Source organism: Bison bison, unplaced genomic scaffold (genome assembly GCF_000754665.1).
Source record: "Bison bison bison isolate TAMUID 2011002044 unplaced genomic scaffold, Bison_UMD1.0 scf7180017864080, whole genome shotgun sequence".
In the NCBI taxonomy this organism is placed as follows: domain Eukaryota; kingdom Metazoa; phylum Chordata; class Mammalia; order Artiodactyla; family Bovidae; genus Bison; species Bison bison.
This window is the reverse complement of record NW_011494652.1, coordinates 6,077,138-6,087,106: the sequence shown is the minus strand read 5'-3', so window position 1 is coordinate 6,087,106 and position 9,969 is coordinate 6,077,138.

Sequence of the window (9,969 nt, the reverse complement as noted above, 5' to 3'; positions counted from 1 at the left end):
TATATATATATAGTGAAATACCTTTAGTGAAAATATTAGATCCATACTGTACATTCTAATCCTATGATCTTTACTGCCTGCCATATCTTTTCCCTTCTTTCTCTTCCAGCACTAATCATTCTTTAACTAGATTATTCTCCCTCTTCCCCTAATCACTTTCTTTTCTCTGTTTTCTATGAAAATCCTCTATGTAAGTACTATTCATTCTGTTTATCACACAAGTCACTGGGTACACAGGATGGACTACACATTGTGATAGATGCTGGAGAAATAATGATTAGGAATCCAAACCAAATAAGTATTCTCCTTCCTGCCACATTGACAGTCATTTTCCTACTTAACCTCCTGACAATATCTCTCCAACAGAGTTTACATCAGATAGTGTTCTTTGAAGTATTTTCTAAAATCTTCACATCACATTATTAAAATCCTTATTCTGTAGGCCATGGTCCTCTTCCTATGGAGGAATTGAGGAGCACAAAAAGAGCACATGTGTATTTCTGAAGAATGGAAAGCAAGACAAGGCAAAGCAAACAGAAAAGGAGGCAAAACTTCACCTTTATGATTTAAGCATTGTAAAAATACAGTCTTTTCCAAGTATACACTCTGCTCTTCCTTCCATAGTTTCAAAAGATGTGAAGAAAACTATTAAATGATGTATAATTTTTAATTAAACCATGGAGATCTATTTTATAGAAATATTGAGGCAGCTATCTCTTCTCTTTAAGTAAAACAGAGTTTATTTTAAAAATGGGGGGTAGGAGGAAGCCTAATTATATCCCTGCTCTAATGGCTGCAATTTCATTATCAAAGAGGATCAATGTTTCCTTCCACTTTCTTTGATCTAAATTTTTTTTCTTATCTTGCAAAATGTGCTATGAATTACTGTTCCTGATTGACTATTGGCAAATTAAAATAAAGATGGAACCTAGCTGGGAAATACAGTACTGTCCTAGTTGACAAAGATTTTCTAACAAGGCCATATCAGCACAGCAAACACACTGAGTTAATTTTCCAGGAACAGAGAGAATTATGTGTTGGAGCGTGCATCATCTCTCACTCGTCCCCCTTTTTGAACAAGGCCTGCCAACATTCTCAAGGTTGCTGATCAGGGCTGTAGTCACATGTACAGCAACTAATTGGCCCATAGTCCACATCCTAGAGGCTTATAATAACACAACAGCAACGTTTTGGAATTAAGGTCAAACCCACAATTCCCACCCTTCATTATCTTTTGCAGCTTCTTCAAATTCCTGCAGGCAAAACTTCTGGAGGATGATAATGAAATGCCTATTGGCATTTAGTTCCACATGCAAAATAAGGCACTGAAAGATTCACTCAGATAGGCAAAGAGATGGCATAATTCAGTATTCCAAGTAAATATAATACAATTAAAATATTCTTGGATTTTTCCATCCTCATAAAGAAGTCCAACATTTTTCTGCAGGTAGTTGATAGCTTTTATTTTCTCCGAATAAAATAGAAAGCTTCAATAAAGGTGTAAACATGGGCATTTGATTTATATGGAACTGTAGAAAATTTAATGTACCTTTTAAAATGGTACTTGGGATATAACTGCTTGTCATAAAACTTCTTTGAGTTTCATCGTTTGTGTGTTTTATGTTCCAAAATAACAGTGGCCTATTAATAATCTCTTTACCTTCCACCTCAATCTTTCCTTCCCTGTTTCTCAAAAGGTGATTGTGTTATTTCTTTAAAGTATTAATATTGTGTCCAAAACTTCCTTTATATGAAAAATTAAAGTGCAATATGATTAAAAAGAAATGTATAGAAAAAATAATATTATATATGGCTGTTTTTTTCAAATCCTAACGTGATAAATTATAAAAATTTGCTTTAATGAAATAGTAAAACTTCTCCAAATTGTCTTACAGAAGGAGAGAAAATTTCATTTCTGTCTTTTTCCAATGTAGGAATACACAGTAGATAAAGTCTGATATAAAAATCAAGCTATATTTTGAACAGGAGACATATATAATATCAGACAGCTCTGCTAGCATCTGAAACAAAATGCATTTATTCATCCAAGTGTGCAGGAGCCAACTAATGAGAGACTAAGAAAGAAATGGGGCTATGAGTGACTGGAGGAACCTGAAACTATATGGGGTTTGAAAGATACAAAATTTGAAGAAGCCGAAGAATTCAAAATCACGTCAATTCCTTTTACTACCTTACCTAGAATTCAGGTCATTGGCAAAGATTCTGGGAATTTAGTTCAATTACACTGCAACTGTTTACTATGAGATATAGAGGATCAATTTTGTATGATTATCTGAAATTAATGCAAGGTATTTCACTCACTATCTATAGCCTCAAGTTGTAATAAGTGTCTCAACAGAAATTTAGAATGAACAGTAAAATGATTATAATAAACTCAATTTAGGAGAATAATGTTAAGGCAGTAAGACAAAAAAGTGAGATTACAAATGCTTCAGTTTTTGGTGTCTGAGTATCTCTGATTCTGACTAAATGTGTTTCTATAATAATCCCTGAACATAGTCAACATTTAAACACAAATGAACTTTAGCATGACTATCGTTCATTTTTAATTAGCTGTATTTCCCTTCTCTATTCCTTCTCATAATGGAGTAAAATATCTTTAATGACCAAAATACTTTCAGAACACAGCCTCAACAGTTTTTCACAATATAAGAGAAAGTCAAAGGGCCAGCAGATGTGGATTTGCTCTCTGGTTTGGGAAGTTCCCCCCGAGAAAGACATAGCAACTGACTCCAGTATTCTTGTCGGGAAATCCCAGGACAAAGAAGCCTGGCAGGCTATACTCCATGGGGTTGCAAAGGGTCAGACACGACTTAGCAACTAAACAACAACAAAGAGAAAGTCGAACAAGTTCCCTTAAGCATCCAGTGCATTTATCATAATAGAAACATGTAAAGCAATATAAAATATTACTATGAAAACATAAGTTTTTAGGACATTTCTTGTATATACATTTCTATTTTTAATCACAGATTACTATAGAATTTATGCAGTGGTTTCCTTATGAAATCTTTTGCGTCTCAGATAAAACTCAGGAGACAAAATGTGGCAGGGAGAAGACTGAAAATACACACACATACACTAATCCTTATGGCAGAAAGTGAAGAACTAAAGAGCCTCTTGATGAAAGTGAAAGAGGAGAGTGAAAAAGTTGACTTAAAGCTCAACATTCAGAAAACTAAGATCATGGCCTATGGTCCGATCACGTCATGGCAAATAGACGGGGAAAGAGAGGAAACAGTGGCTGACTTTATTTTGGGGGGCTCCAAAATCACTGCAGATGGTGATTGCAGCCATGAAATTAAAAGACACTTACTCCTTGGAAGGAAAGTTATGACCAACCTGGACAGCAGAGACATTACTTAGTCAACAAAGGTCCATCTAGTCAAGGCTATGGTTTTTCCAGTAGGCATGTATGGATGTGAGAGCTGGACTATAAAGAAAGCTAAGTGCAGAAGAGTTGATACTTTTGAACTGTGGTGTTGGAGAAGACTCTTGAGAGTCCCTTGGACTGCAAGGAGATCCAACCAGTCCATCCTAAAGGAGATCAGTCCTGGGTGTTCATTGGAAGGACTGATGTTGAAGCTGAAACTCCAATACTTTGGTCACCTGATACGAAGAGCTGACTCATTTGAAAAGACCTTGATGCTGGGAAAGCTTGAAGGTGGGAGGAGAAGGGGATGACAGAGGATAAGATGGTTGGATGGCATCACCGACTCAATGGACATGGGTTTGGGTGGACTTCGGGAGTTGGTGATGGACAGGGAAGCTTGGCGTGCTGCCGTTCATGGGGTCTCAAAGAGATGGACACAACAGAGAGACTGAACTGAACACACACACAGAGGCGGAATGTAGAGTTCCATTCATTTTATCGCCTGATATGTTTTAATGAAATGTGAAAGGAAAGTTTTTCTTGCCAGTAGTCATATCTTCGGGCATTTTTTTTTAATCTTTGTTGATTGTAGAAATTATAATGTGGTAATGTCTAGGCTTTTTAAACAAATCTTCTTGAAAAGAACCATCACGGTTAGCATTCTTAGGATTACTAGACAACATTGTCTCTTTTCCAAACTTCAAAGCTTAGAATGCCTGAAACTGCAGGTTAGCGGGAACAGGGGGAAAATAAAACAGCAACAATTTTTAGTATACACATGTAAAGGGGAAACTCATTGTTTTTTAACTTGCAAATGTGTTGAGAATCTGTCTCTTTTAGGATAGTTTGAAGTAAAGCAATAGATAGGTTTCCAAAATTTTTAATTCATTTCTTGGCTAAATTTGTTTTCAATTTTAAAGTAATTTTATCTGATATCAAAATTGTGAAAACCAAGCTATCCCTGTATTCTATTACCATGAAGTTAAAAAGAACACTAACAACTTCAAATCCTCACTTACAAAATGTATCTATGAACTTCTGCCCTATTCTCCCTACTTTTCAAGTGACTAAACCACTTTGTTTGGACTTTATAATTTATAAGATTCACAGAGGTATACACATGCCCACATTCTCCAGTCCATGTTAATCACTGTATATGACACTATTGTGGAGAACTGGGAACACCCCAGAGGATGGAAGCAAAGTCCCCTTACTCAAAGGGCACATTAGATGCATCCTGAATATTAAACAGTGAAGATGCAACTCAAGAAAGTTGTTTTCAGCTCCTTTAATTGATAGTATAATGCAGCTTAAAACTGTGTAAATTTCAAGAGGTTTTTCTAAAAAGGAAGTGGATTTTTTTTAAGGGATGAATCTTGCATTAAACTCCAGCTATAACAAAAATAGTTCTGCAGAAGGGCATAATGGCTCTCAGGCTGTACAGGTAGCCATTCTATTCATTCCTTTTCTTTGTGAGCACATCTTATGTTCCATGCAGTGTGTTAGTACCTGGGATAAATCAGTAACAAGATCCTACCCTTGTTGGCATTGTAAGGGAGGAAAAATCATTTTCCCTCTACCCTTGTGAATTCTTGGCTCAGATCCTTTGATACAAAACACAGATTAACAAGAGAAAAACAATCAAAGAAAAATAAAGAAGTTTATTAACCTGTATGTTGTTTTTATTTTTTTGTTCAGTCACTAAGTCATGTCCAATCTTTGCGACCCCATGGACTGAAGCATGCCAGTCTCCTCTGTCCATGGGATTCTCCAGGCAAAAATACTGGAGTGGGTTGCCATGTCCTTTTCCAGGGGATCTTCCTGATCCAGGGATCGATCTGTGTCTCCTAGGGCTTCTGCATTGCAGGCAGATTCTTTACCCCTGAGCCACCAGGGAAGCCCCGGGATCTCTTAGGAGAGAGTGAATGATTTTTAGAAAAGGTAATTGGGCCCTTAGAAGAACAGATAGAAAGTATAATTGTTTATGACAAAGTGTGTCTGGGTATGGTGTTAACTGCAAGTCTTCTCTCCTATAGCAACAGTCAGTCCACCTTGGTTGACAAAATGCCTGGGGAGAATTGATGACAAAGGAGTTGCTTTTGGAGCTCTATCTTTAAGCAGATGAGATCAGTTCAGAGCACATCTCTCCCTGCCTTTACTGTTTTTCAAGTGCCTACAAAAAGTTCCCAAAGTCACTCAGTCATGCCCCAGTACATGAGACCCCATGGACTGTAGCCCACCAGGCTCCTCTGTCCATGGACTTCTCCAGGCAATAATACTGGAGTGGGTTGCCATTTCCTTCTCCAGGGGATCTTCCCAACCCAGGAATTGAACTCAGGTCTCCAGCATTGCAGGCAAATTCTTTACCAACTGAGCTATCAGGGAAGCTAAATGTCTAATACTTTGTGATCCTATGGACCATAGCCCATCAGGCTCCTCTGTCTACAGATTTCTCTAGGCAAGAATACTGGAGTGGGTTGCCATTTCCTCCCCAGGGGATCTTCCCAAACCAGAGGATCAAACCTGCGTCTCCTGTATTGGCAGGTGGGTTCTTTACCACCAGTGCCACCTGGGGAGCCCATAAAATGTTCATATCAGCCATGAAATGGTACGGTGGGGAGAAGTTGAGGGAGACTTAACATGGTGTTAAAGAAAAGGCCTCTAGGAAAAAGCATGTGGGACATGCAGAGGGAAGAACCAGACACACACAGAACATTCCAGGCCTAGGAAGCACATATACCTTTGTCTTTGGAATTTTAAGAATCAATCTATTTGATTTCAGTAAAGTTCATGGGTTTTTATTTTTCCCTTCTACTATGTCTTATTTCAGGCCTTTATAGGATCTAAAAGTTGGAGGCCAACTTTTTCTGGATATTTTAAACAAGTCAACAGTTTATCATTTTTGGTTCCTATGTCTTTCCCTTTTGTATTTAAGTACTAACACAAAGGTCTTCCAGTAAAAATGACAGCTAATATTTATTTATAAAGCAATCAAGTTGAGCCATCCATCTCAAGTCTCTGCAACAACTCTGGAGTTAGAAAAACCATTTTCCAGGCTAGGAAATGGACTTTACCTGGGTCACACCACCAGCAAATGATTAAGATGTTATTAAACCTGAATCTGCTACAAAACCCATGCACTTCCCCCTCGACCACAGTCTCTCCTTATGTTAATTGTAAAACTAAATAGTATCAAATCTGCATGTAATACACAATTCTGAATTTCATCATTTAAAGGCAATAAATCTAGGCACATCTTGTGACTTGCTTATCATACTTGTACTACTATGTTTCCATCAATGAAATGACTAAGGACTTGCACCAACCACAATTCTTTCCTTCACTTCATTAATTCAATAAATGTTGATTAAGCATTACCCTGCTCAATGCTTGAAATAAAACAAGGGACAAGACAAATGATTTCCATCATCATAGTATTTTCATCCCGTTGAAAAGACTATCACTACGCAAATCAATACACGGATAATATATAATTTCAAATTGCTAAGATTCAAGGTCCAGAAAAGTTCTTTTTGAGGAAATGACATTTACTGGGGCTCAAAAGAGGGAAGTGGGAATTATCTCAAAAAGGGAGATAAGAACATTCCAGGCAGCCCCTAGAAGCAAAATTGAAATTCACAGGTAGAAAAGCCCTTAAAACGTTTGAAAACCTGTTAGAATGGCTGTGTGGATGAGCCACAGTGAGTGATGGGGGACTGAACACAGCTTGGAAGTAGACATGGCAGAAGGTGTCTAAATTTATAGGCCCTTCCACTTAAGGATCTTGGACTTTGTCCTCAGTCCACTGGGAAATCAGGAAGAGTTTTGAGCAGAGGAGCGACAGGAACCAGTTTGTGCTTTTTAAAGATCACTCTAGTTGCTGTGTGCTGAAGAATCAGTCAGAGAAGCAGGCAGCAAAGGAGGCAGGAAGTCTAATTAGGAACCCATTTCAGTAACTGAAGTGAGAGATGAGGTGTGGCTGATGTAGAGTGGTGTCTGAGAGAACTGGATGACTTAAGAAATAGTCTGGAGTTAAAGTCAAGGAGACTTGGTAGTGATGAGTGTCAGCATGAGAAAATTCTAAGAAAACTACCAATTTCTGATTTCAATAGCTGAGTGGAAATGTCATTTGCTGAGACAATCAGAAGTGTTGCTTTGAACATGTAAAGAAAGGGGATAAATAATAAGAAGGAGAATTGATAAATATTTATTAAATGTTTACTATATGTTAGGCACAATTTTTAAGTGTTTTAAATGTATTCATTTAATTGTCATCAGAAAAACCCTACAAAGCTGTGGAATTAAAACATATTCACAACCCAAAAGTTGAGAGTTATGCTTTATTTGGTGAGAATTTTTAGGACTTCAAGCCTGGGAGACAGCATCTCAAGTAATCCTGAGAGAACTTTCTGAGGAGGTGAAGAGAGGATCCAGGTTATATACAAGGTTTGCAACAAAGGGCAGGAAGTCTGAACATCAAAATCATTGTTAATTAAAGAAAACCAGATAACCCAAGTTAAGAAATTTAGTGTTCTATGCATGGGAAGTTACATAGAACTTGAGTCTTTCTGACTCAAGAGTCTGGGTTCACTGAAATCATTTCTTTGATATGCACCTCAGCTATTTGGGGCCAGTATCCTGTGTTTTCACATCCTGAATTTCCTCAGGGCTCATGGTGGGAAGTTGCTACAGTCTGATGGCCGCTAGATGTTCTAGCCATCTAGGGAAGGTGTTCCTTCCCTCCTGAGTTCCCTCACGGCTCACCAGCTCACCATCCATCATGGCTGCAATTGCTGGTGACTGACATCTTTGTTTACTATGACAGGACTAACATTCCAGTTCTCAAAATACATACTAGTACTTTCTTCTAATTTATAGACAAAAAAGCAGAATTTTTGCAAACTTACATAAAGTCACACAGCTTTTTGACTCGGACTCTGAATCCTGAATACCTAATAACTCTAAGGTCCATCTAGTCAAAGCTATGGTTTTTCCAGTAGTCATGTTTGGACGTGAGAGTTGGACTATAAAGAAAGCTGAGCGCAGAATTGATGCTTTTGAACTGCGGTGTTGGAGAAGACTCTTGAAAGTCCCTTGGACTGCAAAGAGATCCAACCTGTCCATTCTAAATGAAATCAGTCTCGAATATTCATTGGAAGGACAGATGCTGAAGCTGAAACTCCAATACTATGGCCACCTGATGCGAAGAACTGACTTATTGGAAAAGACCCTGATGCTGGGAAAGATTGAAGGCGGGAGGAGAAGGGGATGACAGAGGATGAGATGGTTAGATGGCATCACTGACTCAATGGACATGAGTTTGAGTGAACTCCAGGAGTTGGTAATGGACAGGGAGGCCTGGCGTGCTGCAGTCCATGGGGTTGCAGAGTCGAACACGACTGAGCTGAGGACTGAACTGAACTGAACTGAACAACTCTAGGGATCTCTCTCTTTGATCTTTAAGTAAGCAGTCAGATAGAGGAGGGAAGTTACAGCACAAAAGAGGATTCATTGCACTTATTCACCAGGGAATCAGCATCACAGAAGAGGTATTTAAATTCAAGAGTATGCAACAGAGTGTAACATAAGAGAAGGATCCCTGCAAAGATCTAGGAAGAGCTAGAAAGTAGTCTGAGAAAAAATAATCAGTGAACAAGAGGAAGCAGGGTGAGTGTGGAGGATTTCAAGACAAAGAGAAGGGGCAACTCACTGAACACTGCTAACATGCCTAGTAAGGTATGAAGTGCAGGTGTTTGGACGATGTGGCACCGGAGTGGGCATTATTCAATTAAACCAAAGCCCATGATGTGACATGAGGAAAACAAAAGCTACACTGTATTAGACACTTGAACTGGAGAAAACATTCTGGAACTCTTTCCCTCCAAAGCACAGCTCAAAAATGAAGAGATTTCTGAGAAGAAATGGGATAAAAGGGAAAGGTGTGTGTGTGTGTGTGTGTGTGTGTGTTTTCATTTTCTCAACTTAATGGGATATAAGATGACATGTTCCAATATTGGTAAGAAAGATCTAGTAGATAGAAAAATAAAGGTTGAAGTTTCAGGGAAGGGAAGAGAAATATGGAGAGTGAAGAAAGAGTGGCATGGAATCAGAGTGCAGGAGAAGGACAAGACACTGCAAGGGAGGATGGGAGGAGGTGGCTTCCTGTGGGGCACCTCTCTAATGGTGGTACTCTTGTAGTCGTGTTGTAACAGACACGGAATAGTTGCTGAATGTGCTACATTGCTGTCCTCTGTTTGTGCTCCCCAAGGAATTACTGTGTCTCATGGGAAAAAGCATGCCCTTACACTGCTCTGAATAAAAGGAGGAATGACTTTACTCTGAAGAGCACCCAGAAATCTCTGAAGCAGAAAGTCATACCAGGCATGGATGGCACTCATATATACTTGGGGAAAACGGACTTTTTCATGTTTCTTTTTTCCCCTTACACTTCTTCTCTGTGCTGTCTCTCATTCCCCAGTGTTGCCCAGTCCTGAAGATGAGAAGGAATCTTTGTGATCCAGGGAGATCATTCAGGAAGTGGCACCTGAGTCAGCAAGCTGCTACCCTACCACCCA